The sequence below is a fragment of the Populus alba genome, chromosome 5 (assembly GCF_005239225.2).
Source record: "Populus alba chromosome 5, ASM523922v2, whole genome shotgun sequence".
Lineage (NCBI taxonomy): Eukaryota > Viridiplantae > Streptophyta > Magnoliopsida > Malpighiales > Salicaceae > Populus > Populus alba.
The window spans coordinates 13,261,866-13,277,848 of NC_133288.1; the positions used below are offsets into that span (position 1 = coordinate 13,261,866).

A 15,983-nucleotide genomic window follows, 5' to 3' on the forward strand; every position below is an offset into this window, starting at 1 on the left:
AGCAAAATCAAGTGATAACAATCTGATTGTAAACCTGGATATTTCAAGAAGTATTATGATAGACCTTGGTAATGATGCTTACTAAGATGCATCTCCAGAGTCAATAAAATTTCCTTCTTACTCTGCCATCCTAATAAGGATACTTACTAAGATGCGTCTCAAGAGTTAATAAAACTGACTCCTTACTCTGCCATCCTAATAACAATTTTGTTAATGGTTTTAATAATAGCAAAAATAGTTAGTAAGTTAGTTTTTTTTTTAACTACTACCCTCTCCCCCCAACCAAAACGAGACATTGTCTTTAATGTCCTAAGGTAGAAAGATAGAGTATAGAAGAAATCACCTGAAACAGCGAACAATGACAAACCTGAAACACACTTAAACAAATATAAGAAGTAACAAAACAATATAATATGCTATTAATAAAACCAAAAGACATAAGTTTCACAAATGAAGGCTCAAATCTAGTCTAAGCTAGTACCTGACCAAGATGATTTGCTGATTCTAAAAACTCTTTTTCTTTCCCAGGACTGGATCCACCGAAAACACAAATATTTCTTATGTGATGACTTGAGGAACCTGCCATTTCTACACACTTCTATATTTGATGAATGTATGGGATGAGTAGAAATGAAGGGAAGGAAGAGAAGAATTTATAAATGAAAAAGTGAAAATGCAATCATACCACCTACATGTAGGCCAGCTGTAGTCTCACACTCTCTCTCTTTATTTATTTATTATGACAAAGCATGTATGTACAGGTAGTTGTGATTGTGGCTCACATCTTCCCTTGGTTTTACGTCCAAGAACGGCTTAAACGCCCTCTATGGGTCGGGGATAGGCTTCCCATCCAGTTTTCTTAAAAACTGGCAAACAGGGTCTTTTTTAGTCAGATTCCTAAGACTAAGTCGATCATGTTCTTTATAGAATTGTGGTCATGAATTGCACGATGCACATCTCCACTAGGATGCGTCTCAAGGGTCAATAAAAGATTATCTAAAGACCCCTTACTCAGGCCATCCTTAATGAATTGTATTTTATCTTCACGGTTTATAGATACCATTCCTAAAGAACGACATGTCGCATTACAAGTCCATCTGGCACATCTGTGACAGACTTTTAGTCGTTTTGCACGACGTTTCTTTGCGAAAGTGCTTTTACCTGTTCCAGGCATGTGTGAAATGAAAGAATTGGAGGACTCACCTGATAATCGGACCTTTGCTTCAATCAGCCAACAAATATCTTCAGGAATTCCATGGTTCATTAACAACCTCAATCTTTCACACCTAACACGGTAAATTTTTGTAATCGCATTCTGAGGCAGAGCGGGAAAATACTTTTTCAATTTTTCAAGAGTGGTGTCCATTTTCAAATGAGAATTTGATGGGAGATTCAAAGAAAGAAGAAAGAGCAGAGAATTGCACAATTATATACACAAATATCAGTTATCATGGGAAACTGAAAGAACTGACTTAAGAGTCACGAAGTACCGTTATCCGCCATTTGACCGGGGTGAGAGAAACTAGCAAAACAAAAGATACACCAAAACAAACACAAAACAATGTGAGAAAAAGAATCAATCTTTATATACAGGATCACTCAATTCAGTAGAGTCATTTTCAACTGAAAAATTATCAAAATAAACTTTCAACCGATGCCCATTTACCTTGAAAACATTGCCATTCTTTGGATTCTCGATATCACAGGCCCCATATGGATACACATGTCTCACAATAAAAGGACCACTCCATCTTGATCTTAGTTTTCGAGGAAATAAATGGAGTCGAGAATTATAAAGCAAGACTTTTTGACAAACATTGAATGTTTTTCTCAGTATTTTCTTGTCATGAAACTCTTTGATTCTTGCTTTATGAATTCTTGAATTGTCATATGCATCATTTCTAATTTCCTCAAGCTCATTTATTTGCAATTTTCGCAGCTGACTAGCATCATCAATGTTTGAATTGAAAGCTTTAATAGCCCAATAAGCTTTATGTTCAATTTCCACAGGCAAGTGACAAGGTTTTCCATAGACTAGTCTATAAGGTGACATACCTAATGATGTTTTATATGCAGTTCGATAAGCCCAAAGTGCATCATTAAGTCTTAAAGACCAGTCTTTCCGATTAGGGTTCACTGTTTTCTCCAAGATTTGTTTGATCTCCCTATTAGCAAGCTCTACTTGTCCACTTGTCTGAGGGTGATAAGGGGTGGCAACTTTGTGTGTGATTCCATATTTCTTCATTAAAGAAGCAAATGGCTTGTTGCAGAAATGTGTTCCACCATCACTTATTATGGCTCGAGGGATTCCAAATCGACTCAAAATATTGTCTTTCAAAAACTTTATCACTGTCTTGTGATCATTGTTTCGACTTGGAATTGCCTCTATCCATTTTGAAACATAATCTATTGCGACTAATATGTACAAGAAACCAAATGATGGAGGAAATGGACCCATGAAATCTATACCCCAACAGTCAAAGATCTCAATGACAAGAATAGGATTTAAAGGCATCATGTGACGTTTTGAAATAGATCCCAACTTTTGACAATTTTCACAAGTCTTGCAGAATGCATGTGAGTCTTTGAACATGGTGGGCCAGTAAAATCCACTTTGTAAGATTTTTGCAATTGTCTTTCTTGATGAGAAATGACCCCCCCATGCCTCAGAATGACAAAATTTAATGACACTACTTACCTCATTGTCAGGAATGCATCTTCGAAATATTTGATCAGGACAATATTTGAATAAATAAGGGTCATCCCAATAAAAGTTCTTCACTTTGTTCAAGAACTTTCTTTTGTCTTGGGTACTCTAATGAGCTGGCAATTGTCCTGAAACAAGAAAATTAACAATATTAGCAAACCAAGGCATCGTAGAAACGAAAAATAAAGATTCATCAGGAAAGTAGTCATCGATTGGTGTGATGTCAGATTTCGAATCTGTTGTCAATCTTGACAAATGATCTGCAACAACATTTTCGGTGCCTTTCTTGTCTTTGATTGTGATATCAAATTCTTGAAGTAACAAAATCCACCGCACCAATCTAGCCTTAGAATCTTTCTTAGAAAGAAGATATTTCAATGCTGCATGATCACTAAAAACAACAACAGGTGAGCCAACAAGATAAGATCTGAATTTATCACAAGCAAATACTACTGCAAGTAATTCTTTTTCAGTGGTGGTGTAATTCATTTGAGCACTATTTAAAGTTTTACTTGCATAGTAAATCACATAAGGTTTCTTATCTTTTCTTTGTCCCAAGACAGCACCCACGACATAATCACTAGCGTCATACATTATTTCAAAAGGTAATGACCAATCAGGAGGTTGAATGACAGGAGCAGAAGTAAACAAGTTTTTAAGTTTAACAAAGGCTTCTTCACAATGTTCAGTCCATTCAAAAATATTATCCTTTGTTAGAAGGTTACTCAAGGGCTTAAATATTACACTAAAATCTTTGATGAACCTTCTGTAAAAACCAGCATGTCCTAAGAATGATCTTAACATCTTTAACAGATTTTGGTGTTGGTAAGTTGGCAATTAACTCGATTTTAGATTTGTCAACCTCAATTCCTTTCGATGAAACAATGTGACCAAGTACAATGCCGTTTGTTACCATAAAGTGACATTTTTCCCAATTCAATACAAGATTCTTCTCTTCACACCTGCTCAAAACCTTTTCTAAGTTAGTCAAACAATCATCAAATGAATCACCAAAAACAGAAAAATCATCCATAAAAATTTCAAGAAAACGTTCAACCATATCACTGAATATGCTAAGCATGCATCTTTGAAATGTGGCTGGTGCATTACATAATCCAAAAGGCATCCTTCGATATGCAAAAGTACCAAATGGACATGTGAAAGTAGTCTTCTTTTGATCTTTCAATGCAATTTCAATTTGATTGTAACCTGAATAGCCATCTAGGAAACAATAAAATTCATGACCTGCAACTCTTTCTAGGATTTGGTCCATGAAAGGTAAAGGGAAATGATCTTTTCTAGTAATTGAATTAAGTTTCCTATAGTCAATGCACATGCGCCAACCAATAACAGTCCTAGTTGGAATTAACTCATTTTTCTCATTCGTTATCACAGTGACTCCAGACTTTTTAGGTACAACTTGGGTAGGACTTACCCATTTGCTGTCAGAAATAGGATAAATGATTCCATTATCTAGAAGCTTAATGACTTCATTTTTCACTACTTCTTTCATATTAGGATTAAGCCTTCGTTGCATTTTTCTAGAGGGTTTAGCATTTTCCTCCAAATAAATCCTGTGTGTGTAAATCAAAGGGCTAATTCCTTTTATGTCAGCTATGGTCCATCCTAATGCATTTTTATGTATTTTTAAAATCTGTAATAACTTACCTTCTTGATGTGCATTAAGTTTGAAAGAGATTATTACCGGACAAGTTTCATTTTCTCCCAAAAATAAGTATTTGAGATTAAATGGTAACGGCTTCAATTCAGGTTTTGGTGGTTGAACACTTGAAGGTATGGGCTCAATTGATCGTGGTGGCAATTCTTCAATTTATGGTCTCCAATTGCATGCCTTTGATTCCTGAAAGTAGACTATTTGCAAATCATTAGATTCATCAATCTCAGTTTCACTAGAAGTGGTTTGAAATTGATCATGAACTAATTTTTCAATAAAGTCCACTTCTTGTAAATCATTATCATCTCCAGGTTGCTTGTAAATGTTGAAAATATTCATCTCCAATGTCATGTTTCCAAATGATAGCTTCATCAGTCCATTCCTACAATTAATCAATTCATTAGAAGTGGCAAGAAATGGACATCCTAAAATGACAGGAATTGAATTACATGCTTCAACAGGTTGTGTATCCAAGACAACAAAATCTACAGGGTAAATGAATTTATCGACTTGTACTAACACATCTTCAACTATTCCTCTAGGCACTTTTACAGATCTATCAGCAAGTAAAAGAGTTACAGAGGTTGGTTTTAACTCACTTAGATTGAGACTTTGAAAGACTGAATATGGAAGTAAATTCACACTAGCTCCAAGATCAAGTAAGGCTCTTTCAATTTTATGTTCTCCAATAAAGCAAGAAATTGTAGGACAACCAGGGTCTTTATATTTCAAAGCATTATTGTTTTGAAGAATGACACTTACTTGTTCGGCTAAAAAGGCTTTCTTTTTCACATTCAGTTTTCTCTTCACAGTGCACAAATCTTTCAAAAATTTAGCATAGGAAGGAACATGTTTAATAGCATCTAGCAAAGGTATATTGATCCTTACCTGTTTGAAAATTTCAAAGATTTCAGAGTTGTGATTGACTTTCTTTTGTTTGGTCATGACATGAGGAAATGGAAGTGCTGGCGGGGAATCAACCTTCTCTTTGCAATGTTCAGGTTCAACCCCTTCCTTACCCTCAGAGATAGACTCATCATCTTTCTCACAAGGTTCAAGAATGGGTTTTTCAATAACCTTACCACTACGAAGAGTGATGACTGATTTGACTTGGTCCATGTGTTGGCTTCCAGAACCACTTGCATTTGCATTGTATTGCCCCTTTGGATTTTGTTGTGGTTGAGATGGAAACTTACCTTTCTCTTGGAAACTGAGAGCAGATGTTAATTTTGCAAGAGCATCTTTAAAATCTGTCATGCTTTGAGCAAGTTGAGTGTTGATTGTCTCTTGCTTTTCAATGAATGCATGCAATGTTTCCTCAAAATTTCTTCTAGGAGGTGGAGCATAAGGAGGTGCATATCCATGAGAATTTTGAAAATTATGGTGTGCTTGAAACGATGGCTGTGAAGTTTGTGCATTTTTGCTATCACTCTTCCAACTGAAATTTAGGTGATTTCTCCAACCAGGGTTATACGTTTGGGAGTATGGGTTATGGTTGGGTCTTTGGAAACTGTTTAAAGCATGGGCTTGTTCATGGAGGCATTCCTTAAAAGAAGGCAAAGTTGGACAATCATTTGTTGAGTGTTCCTTGGTTTCACAGATTTGACACACAATGTCTTGAACAGATTTTAATTGACCACTCTTTTTCAATTCAAGTGCTTCAACTTTTCTAGCTAAAGATGCAAACTTGGCTTGGAGGTCATGATCTTCCCTAAGGTTGTGCATACCTCCACTAGATGTATGAGGTTGAGTTTTACTTGGTGCCTCATAAGTACCTGTGGTGTCCCAATTTTGAGCATTTTCAGCTAGCAAGTCTAGGTACTCCATTGCTTCATTACGGTCTTTATCTTTGAAAGTTTCATTTCACATCAATTCAACCATTTGCCTATCTCTAGGTGTTAAACCTTCATAAAAATGTGAAACCAATCTCCATGTTTCAAAACCATGATGTGGGCACGTATTAAGCAAATCTCGATACCTATCCCAACATTGGTAAAATGTTTCTCCTGGCTTTTGAGTGAAAGTGATAATTTGTCTTTTGAAAGAGTTTGTTTTGTGGGATGGAAAAAACTTCTTTAAAAATTGTTGTTGCATTTCATCCCAAGCACGAATGGATCCTGGTCTTAAATTTTGTAGCCATGTTTTAGCTTTATCTTTTAATGAAAAAGGAAAAAGCATTAATCGAATGTTGTTCATGCTACAATTTGAGTCATTATAGGTATTACAAACCTCCTCAAATTCCCTTAAATGCAAGTATGGATTTTCTAGGTCTAAGCCATGAAAAGAAGGTAAAAGTTGAATAATGCCTGGCTTAAAATTAAAATGAGATGCATCAGGAGGGAAAACTATGCATGAGGGTGCACTTGTTCTTGTGGGATTCATGTGGTCTCTAAGTGTTCTCATACGGTTATTCTCATTATTCTCATTATGAAGCGATTGATTATCTTCTTCGGCCATATTTTCTGAAAATGATGAGGATACCCTACAAAGTCGACCACTTAATGTACGTGACCAAACTCGCATACACGTGTAAAAAGAGAATAAAAGGAAGAAAAGAAAATAGAAGAAAAAGAAACAAAACAAAACAAAGAAAACAAAAGTTAGATAAAATGAAAAGTGAAAAGAGAAAATAAATTAAATATTATAATTTATACAAGAATTTACCTCCCCGGCAACGGCGCCAAAAACTTGACACGACCAAAAGCTTGATGTCTTCTCCCAAGTGTAGGAGTGTCGAAGTAATAAATATCCCGGCAAGACCGGGGTCGAACCACAGAGAGGTTAATTGTATAAATTATAAATAACAACGCAACAATAACAATAATAACGATAATAATAACAATAGTAGTACTAGTAATAATAATAATAATACTCAGTACGTGGCGTTGTTATACCTGAGAATGATCTAAAAGATCGGGTCACAGGTTTCCAGCCTATATACTGAGTTTATGAACATATAATAATAATAATAATAATAAAAACAACAACAATAATAAAGAAGAGAAGGAAAAATTAATAAGAACTTTGAGTTGAAAGATTAATGTAAGGATTAAACAACGATAAAAATAAATGTCAAGGTTAGAGGATCCACTAATGGTACTTCAAACAAGTATAATATAAACTCTTATTACTCAATTGGAAACCACACATAAAGGAGGTTCCAATCAGATTATAAACTGGTAACATGATTACATTAGTTATCTTATTCGAATAAAGCTAATACTTGTAAATGTTGGCAGGCATTCATGATTATAACTTATGTTAACAACAAATCAAGTTCCTTTCATAGCTCAGGTGTCGGTTATACCATACAGTATGGGCTATGAAAGTGCCAAGTATTTGTTGTACCAAGTGTTATACAACATAAATCTAGATTAACCATTTAACAAGCAAAGTATTAAAAGTGAACAAGATAACAAATATAAAACATGTTAGTATCCAACGTTAAGGTCCATGTTAAGTTTATATTATACTTATTCTTACACCATTAGTGTACCCTTTTCACCTTGACATAATTAACTTAGCTAAACATAATGAAAGAAAGAAACATACATGAACAAGATAAGAACATAAATGAGAAAGAAGTTAACTAAGTAAAGGAAAGGAAATTAAGTGCATAAACTTGATATTAATGAAAGCAACATATAAGCAATACAAAGAGAGAAAGCAAGAGCATGATCTTGTTCTGGAAACCAAGATGCCTCAATACATGGTAAGTGCCTCCTTTTATAGGCCAAAATTTGGAACTATTGATTTGTTAATTAATTGATGAGTGGGTGGCCACATCTTGACTTGGTGACAATCCTTATCTTCTTGTCTGAACAAGACGTCATTGCTAACATCATAATTTGCCCAGAATCCTCAGGAATGTTCTAGGAAATTGTCTCAGCTTTCCAACAAAAAAAAGATGAGGTCATTTGGACTTCTAGAACTCAAGATATGGGTTGAACACTAAATAGTATCTGGGCTGCAGGACAGCTTCGGACTTCTTCGTTGTTCCTTCAGTTTGGACTTCAAAACGGCCTTTTTAAATCTTAGGCTCCCATGAAAGTTGTAGGCCTTTGTCTTACCTTTCCATCCATATAAAATGGACCTAAATCCGAGATCTAGGGCTCCAGATATGATGCAATTACCGAGCAATGTTCTGGTTTGGACTGCATTGGCATCTCTTTTCTAAGTTCGGCCATCTCTTTGTCCTTTCACTTTCAATACTTAAACTCATCAATCAATCCTTTTATTTATGTGATAGGCCTGCATTTAAAATGAGCATTTACCATAAATTAAGGTATCTTATAATATCAAACTTGTTATTATAAAACATGCTTTAGTTAAGGAGTTATTGATACTTCAAGTGCAAAATGATGATATAAAACCTTGATAAACATGCACTTTTAAGTACTAATCAAATCCCAAGAGAGCCTTCTACAAAAAACAATGATTGGAATCTCATCAACTCCAACATACCAAACCTGTGGTTAGTAGTAACTAGGGTTGCAACAACCAATCAACTAACCAACAACAGACCGACTATGAAAATCAATAGCAAATAAAGCTTGAAATTTCATCAACTCCATCATACAAACCTGGCATTCAAAGAAAGAAGAAAGAGCAGAGAATTGCATAATTATATACACAAATATCAGTTATCATGGGAAACTGAAAGAACTGACTTAAGAGTCACGAAGTACCGTTATCCGCCATTTGACCGGGGTGAGAGAAACTAGCAAAACAAAAGATACACCAAAACAAACACAAAACAATGTGAGAAAAAGAATCAATCTTTATATACAGGATCACTCAATTCATATGCATCATTTCTTATTTCCTCAAGCTCATTTATTTGCAATTTTCGCAGCTGACTAACATCATCAATGTTTGAATTGAAAGCTTTAATAGCCCAATAAGCTTTATGTTCAATTTCCACAGGCAAGTGACAAGGTTTTCCATAGACTAGTCTATAAGGTGACATACCTAATGATGTTTTATATGCAGTTCGATAAACCCAAAGTGCATCATTAAGTCTTAAAGACCAGTCTTTCCGATTAGGGTTCACTATTTTCTCCAAGATCTGTTTGATCTCCCTATTAGCAAGTTCTACCTGTCCACTCGTTTGAGGGTGATAAGGGGTGGTAACTTTGTGTGTGATTCCATATTTCTTCATTAAAGACTCAAATGGCTTGTTGCAGAAATGTGTTCCACCATCACTTATCATGGCTCGAGGGATTCCAAATCGATTAAAATGTTTTCTTTAAAAAACTTTATCACTGTTTTGTGATCATTGTTTCGACTTGAAATTGCCTCTATCCATTTTGAAACATAATCTACTGTGACCAATATGTACAAGAAACCAAATGATGGAGGAAATGGACCTATGAAATCTATACCCCAACAGTCAAAGATCTCAATGACAAGAATAGGATTTAAAGGCATCATGTGATGTTTTGAAATAGATCCCAACTTTTGACAATTTTCACAAGTCTTGCAGAATGCATGTGAGTCTTTGAACATGGTGGGCCAGTAAAATCCACTTTGTAAGATTTTTGCAGTTGTCTTTCTTGATGAGAAATGACCTCACATGCCTCAGAATGATAAAATTTATTGACACTACTTACCTCATTGTCAGGAATGCATCTTTAAAATATTTGATTAGGACAATATTTGAATAAATAAAGGTCATCCCAATAAAAGCTCTTCATTTCGTTCAAGAACTTTCTTTTGTCTTGGGTACTCCAATGAGCTAGCAATTGTCCTGAAACAAGAAAATTAACAATATTAGTAAACCAAGGCATTATAGAGACATAAAATAAAGATTCATCAGGAAAGTAGTCATCGATTAGTGTGATATCAGATCTCAAATCGGTTGTCAATCTTGAAAAATGATCTACGACAACATTTTCGGTGCCTTTCTTGTCTTTGATTGTGATATCAAATTCTTAAAGTAACAAAATCCACCGCACCAATCTAGCCTTGGAATCTTTCTTAGAGAGAAGATATTTTAATGCTGCATGATCACTAAAAACAACAACAGGTGAGCCAACAAGATAAGACCTGAATTTATCACATGCAAATACTAATGAAAGTAATTCTTTTTCAGTGGTGGTGTAATTCATTTGAGCATTATTTAAAGTTTTACTTGCATAGTAAATCACATAGGGTTTTTTATCTTTTCTTTATCCCAAGACAACACCCACAATATAATCACTAACATCACACATTATTTCAAAAGGTAATGACCAATGAGGAGGTTGAATGACAAGAGCAAAAGTAAGCAAGCTTTTAAGTTTAACAAAGGCTTTTTCACATTGTTCAGTCCATTCCAAAACATTTTCCCTAGTTAGAAGGTTACACAATGGTTTAGATATTACACTAAAATCTTTGATGAACCTTCTGTAAAAACCAGCATGTCCTAAGAATGATCTATCTTTAACAGATTTTGGTGTTGGTAAGTTGGCAATTAAATCGATTTTAGATTTGTCAACCTCAATTCCTTTCGATGAAACAATATGACAAAGTACAATGCCGTTTGTTACCATAAAGTGACATGTTTTCCAATTCAGTACAAGATTCTTCTCTTCACACATGTTCAAAACATTTTCCAAGTTAGTTAAACAATCATCAAATGAATCACCAAAAACAAAAAAAAATCATCAATAAAAATCTCAAAAAAATGTTCAACCATATCACTGAATATGCTAAGCATGCATCTTTGAAATGTGGTTGGTGCATTACATAATCCAAAAGGCATTATTCGATATGCAAAAGTACCAAATGGACATGTGAAAGTAGTCTTCTCTTGATCTTCCAATGCAATTTCAATTTGATTATAACCTGAATAGCCATCTAGGAAACAATAAAATTTATGACCTACAACTTTTTCTAGGATTTGATCCATGAAAGATAAAGAGAAATGATCTTTTCTAGTCATTGAATTAAGTTTCCTATAGTCAATGCACATGCGCCAACTAGTAATAGTCCTAGTTGGAATTAACTCATTTTTCTCATTTGTTATCACAGTGACTCCAGACTTTTTGGGTGCAATTTGGGTAGGACTTACCCATTTGCTGTAAGAAATAGGATAAATGATTCCATTATCTAGAAGCTTAATGACTTCATTTTTCACTACTTCTTTCATATTAGGATTAAGTTTTCGTTGCATTTCTCTAGATGGTTTAGCATTTTCTTCCAAATAAATCCTGTGTGTGCAAATCAAAGGACTAATTCCTTTTATGTTAGCTATGGTCCATCCTAATGCATTTTTGTGCATTTTTAGAGTTTGTAATAACTTACCTTCTTGATGTGCATTAAGTTTGGAAGAGATTATTATCAGAAAAGTTTCATTTTCTCCCAAAAATGAGTATTTGAGATTGAATGGTAACGGCTTCAAATCAGGTTTTGGTGGTTGAACACTTGAAGGTATAAACTCAATTGATCGTGGTGGCAATTCTTCAATTTGTGGTCTTCAATTACATGCCTTTGCTTCTTCTTAAAAATAGATCATTTGCAACTCGTCAGGTTCATCAATCTTAGTTTCACTGGAAGTGGTTTGAAATTGATCATGAACTAATTTTTCAATAAAGTCCACTTCCTGTAAATCATTATCATCTCCAGGTTGCTTGTAAATGTTGAAAATATTCATTTCCAATGTCATGTTTCCAAATGATAGCTTCATCAGTCCATTTCTACAATTAATCAATGCATTAGAAGTGGCAAGAAATGGACGTCCTAAAATGACATAAATTGAATTACATGCTTCAACAAGTTGTGTATCCAAGATAATAAAATTTACAGGGTAAATGAATTTATCAACTTGTACTAAAACAACCTCAATTATTCCTCTAGACACTTTTACTGATCTATCAACTAGTAAAAGAGTTACAGAAGTTGGTTTTAACTCACCTAGATTGAGACTTTGAAAAACTGAATATGGAAGTAAATTCACACTAGCTCCAAGATCAAGTAATGCTCTTTCAATTTTATGTTCTCCAATAAAGCAAGAAATTATAAGACAACCAGGGTCTTTATATTTCAAAGCATTATTGTTCTGAAGAATAACACCTACTTGTTCGGCTAAAAATGCTTTCTTTTTCACATTCAGTTTTCTCTTCACAATGCATAGATCTTTAAAAATTTTAGCATAGAAAGGTACTTGTTTAATAGCATCCAACAAAGGTATATTGATCCTTACCTGTTTGAAAGTTTCAAGGATTTCAAAATTGTGATTGACTCATCATCTTTCTCACAAGGTTCAAGAGTGGGTTTTTCAATAACCTTACCACTACGAAGAGTGATAACTGATTTAACTTTATCCATGTGTTAGCTTCCAGAACTACTTGCATTTGCATTGTATTGCCCCTTTGGATTTTGCTGTGGTTGAAATGAAAACTTACCTTTCTTTTGAAAACTAAGAGCAGATGTGAATTTTGCAAGAGCATCTTTAAAATTTGTCATGCTATAAGCAAGTTGAATGTTGATTGTCTCTTGCTTTTCAATGAATGCATGCAATGTTTCCTCAAGATTTCTTCTAGGAGGTGGAGCATAAGGAGGTGCATATCTATGAGAATTTTAGAAATTATGGTGTGCTTGAAATGGTGGTCATGAAGTTTGTGCATTATTGTTATCACTCTTCCAACTAAAATTTGGGTGATTTCTCGAACCAGGATTGTATGTTTGCGAGTATGGGTTATGATTGGGCCTTTGGAAATTGTTTAAAGCATGGGCTTGTTCATGGAGGCATTCCTTGAAAGAAGGCAAAGTTGGACAGTCGTTGGTTGCATGTTCATTTGTTTCACAGATTTGACACATAATATCCTGAATAGATTTTAATTGACCACTCTTTTTCAATTCTAGTGCCTCGACTTTCCTAGCTAAAGATGCAAACTTGGTTTGGAGGTCATGATCTTCCCTAAGGTTATACATACCTCCACTAGATGTATGAGGTTGGGTTTTACTTGGTGCCTCATAAGTGCCCGTAGTGTCCTAATTTTGCGCATTTTTAGCTAGCAAGTCTAGGTACTCCATTGCTTCATTAGGGTCTTTATCTTCAAAAGTTCCATTGCACATCAATTCAACCATTCGCCTATCTTTAGGTGTTAACACTTCATAAAATTGTGAAACCAATCTCCATGTTTCAAAACCATGATGAGGGCAAGTATTAAGCAAGTCTCGATACCTATCTCAACATTGGTAAAATGTTTCACCTAGTTTTTAAGTGAAAGTGGTGATTTGTCTTTTGAAAGAGTTGGCTCTATGAGATGGAAAAAACTTCTTTAAAAATTGTTGTTGCATTTCATCCCAAGCAAGAATGGATCCTGACCTAAGATTTTGTAGCCATGTTTTAGCTTTATCTTTTAATGAAAAAGGAAAAAGCTATAATCTAATGGTATTTATGTTACAATTTAAGTCATTATAGGTGTTACAAACTTCTTCAAATTCTCTCAAATGGAAGTATGGATTTTCTAGATCTAAGCCATGAAAAGAAGGTAAAAGTTGAATAATGCCTAGCTTAAAATTAAAACGAGATGCATCAGGAGGGAAAACTATGCATGAGGGTGCACTTGTTCTTGTGGGATTCATATGGTCTCTAAGTGTCCTAACACGGTTATTCTCATTATGAAGTGACTGGTTATGTTTTTCAGCCATATTTTCTGAAAATGATGAGGATACTGTACAAAGTCTACCACTTAATGTATGTGACCAAACACTCATGCACGTGTAGAAAGAGAATAAAAGGAAGAACAAAAGAAAAGAAAAGAAACAAAGTTAGATACAAGAAAAGTGAAAAGAGAAAATAAAATAAATACTATAATTTGTACAAGAATTTACTTCCCCGGCAATGGTGCCAAAAACTTGACACAACCAAAAGATTGATGTCTTCTCCCAAGTGCAGGAGTGTCGAAGTAATAAATAACCCGGCAAGACCGAGGTCGAACCATAGAGAAGTTAATTGTATAAATGATAAATAACAATACAACAACAACAACAACAACAACAACAACAATAATAACAATAATAGTAATAGTAATAATAATATTAATAGTAATAATAATAATAATAATAACCAGTATGTGGCGTTATTATGCCTGAGAATGATCTAAAAGATCGGGTAACAGGTTTCCAGCCTATATACTGAATTTTTAAAAAGATCAAAGAGATATATTATATAATATAAACAGATTTTCTGATACGAATGAACAAGGCAAGACCAACAATGTCAGGATCCTTGATCAAACACAGAGCATACTTAACGTACATAAAATATAACAAGAATGTAAATAATAATAATAATACTAATAGTAGTAGTAGTAGTAGTAGTAGTAAAAAAAAAGAAAAGGAAGAAATTAATGAGAACTTTGAGATGGAAGATTACTGTAAGGATTAAACAATGATAAAAACAAATGTCAAGGTTAGAGGATCCACTAAAGGTATTTCAAACAAGTATAGTATAAACTCTTATTACTCAATTTGGAAACCACTCACGAAGGAGGTTCCAATCGGATGATTTGTCATTAATAGCTCATTATAAATTGTTAACATGATCATATTAATTATCTTATTTACGTAACACCAAACTTTTAAATATTATCAGGAATTCATGATGCTAACTTATGTTAACAACAAATCAAGTTCCTTTCATAGCACAGGTGTAGGTAATACCATACGATTGGGCTATAAGAGTGCCAAGCATTTGTTGTACCACGTGTTATACAACTCAAATCTAGATTAACCTTTTAACAAGCAAGGTATTAAGAATTAGTAAGATAAAAAGATAAGACATGTTAATATTAAACATTAAGGTCCATGTTGAGTTTCCACTATACTTATTCTTACACCATTAGTGTAACCTTTTCAACTTGACGTAATAAACTTAGCTAAAAAAAATCAAGAAGAGAAACATAAATAAACAAAACAATAATACAAATAAGATACAAGTTAACTAAGGAAAGGAAAGGAAATGAAAAGCATAAACATGATATTAACGAAAGCAAAACTTAAGAATTACAAAAAAAAAAATATAAAGAGAGAAATAAAGAGCATGATCTTGATCTGAACAACCAAACCCCTAAATGCATGGCAAATGCCTCCTTTTATAGGCCAAAATTCGGAATTATTGATTTGATGACTAATTGTTGAGTGGGTGGCCAACTCTTGACTTGGTGAAAATCCTTATCTTTTTGTCTGAATAAAACAAAATTGCTAGCATCAGAAATGAGACCAATTGAAAACATGAAAGTTGTAGGAAATTGTCTCAGCTTTCCAGAAAAACAAATGGAGGTCATTTGGACTTCTAGAACTCCAGATATGGGCCAAACATTAAACAATGTTCGGTTACAGGATAGATTCGAACTTCTCCGTTGTTGCTATAATTTGGACTTGCAAACGGCCTTCTTAGATCTTGGTGTCCACATGAAAGTTGTAGGCCTATGTCTTACTACATCTGTGTAAAAATTTGAGATTATTTTGACTTCTAGAACTCGAGATATGACCCAATTACCGAACAGTGTTCCAGTTTGGATTGCACCATCATCTCTTTTCTAAGTTTGACCCTCTCTTTTTCCTTTCAATTTCCATACTTGAACTCATCAATCAATCCTTTGATTTATG

The 15,983-nt window shown here is 34.2% G+C and overlaps 1 pseudogene; it reads right to left on the bottom strand.

Moving 5' to 3' along the window:
- Positions 1-824: 824 nt before the first annotated feature.
- Positions 825-13,454, bottom strand: LOC140955628 (uncharacterized; annotated as a pseudogene).
- Between the last annotated feature and the right edge of the window lie 2,529 nt (positions 13,455-15,983).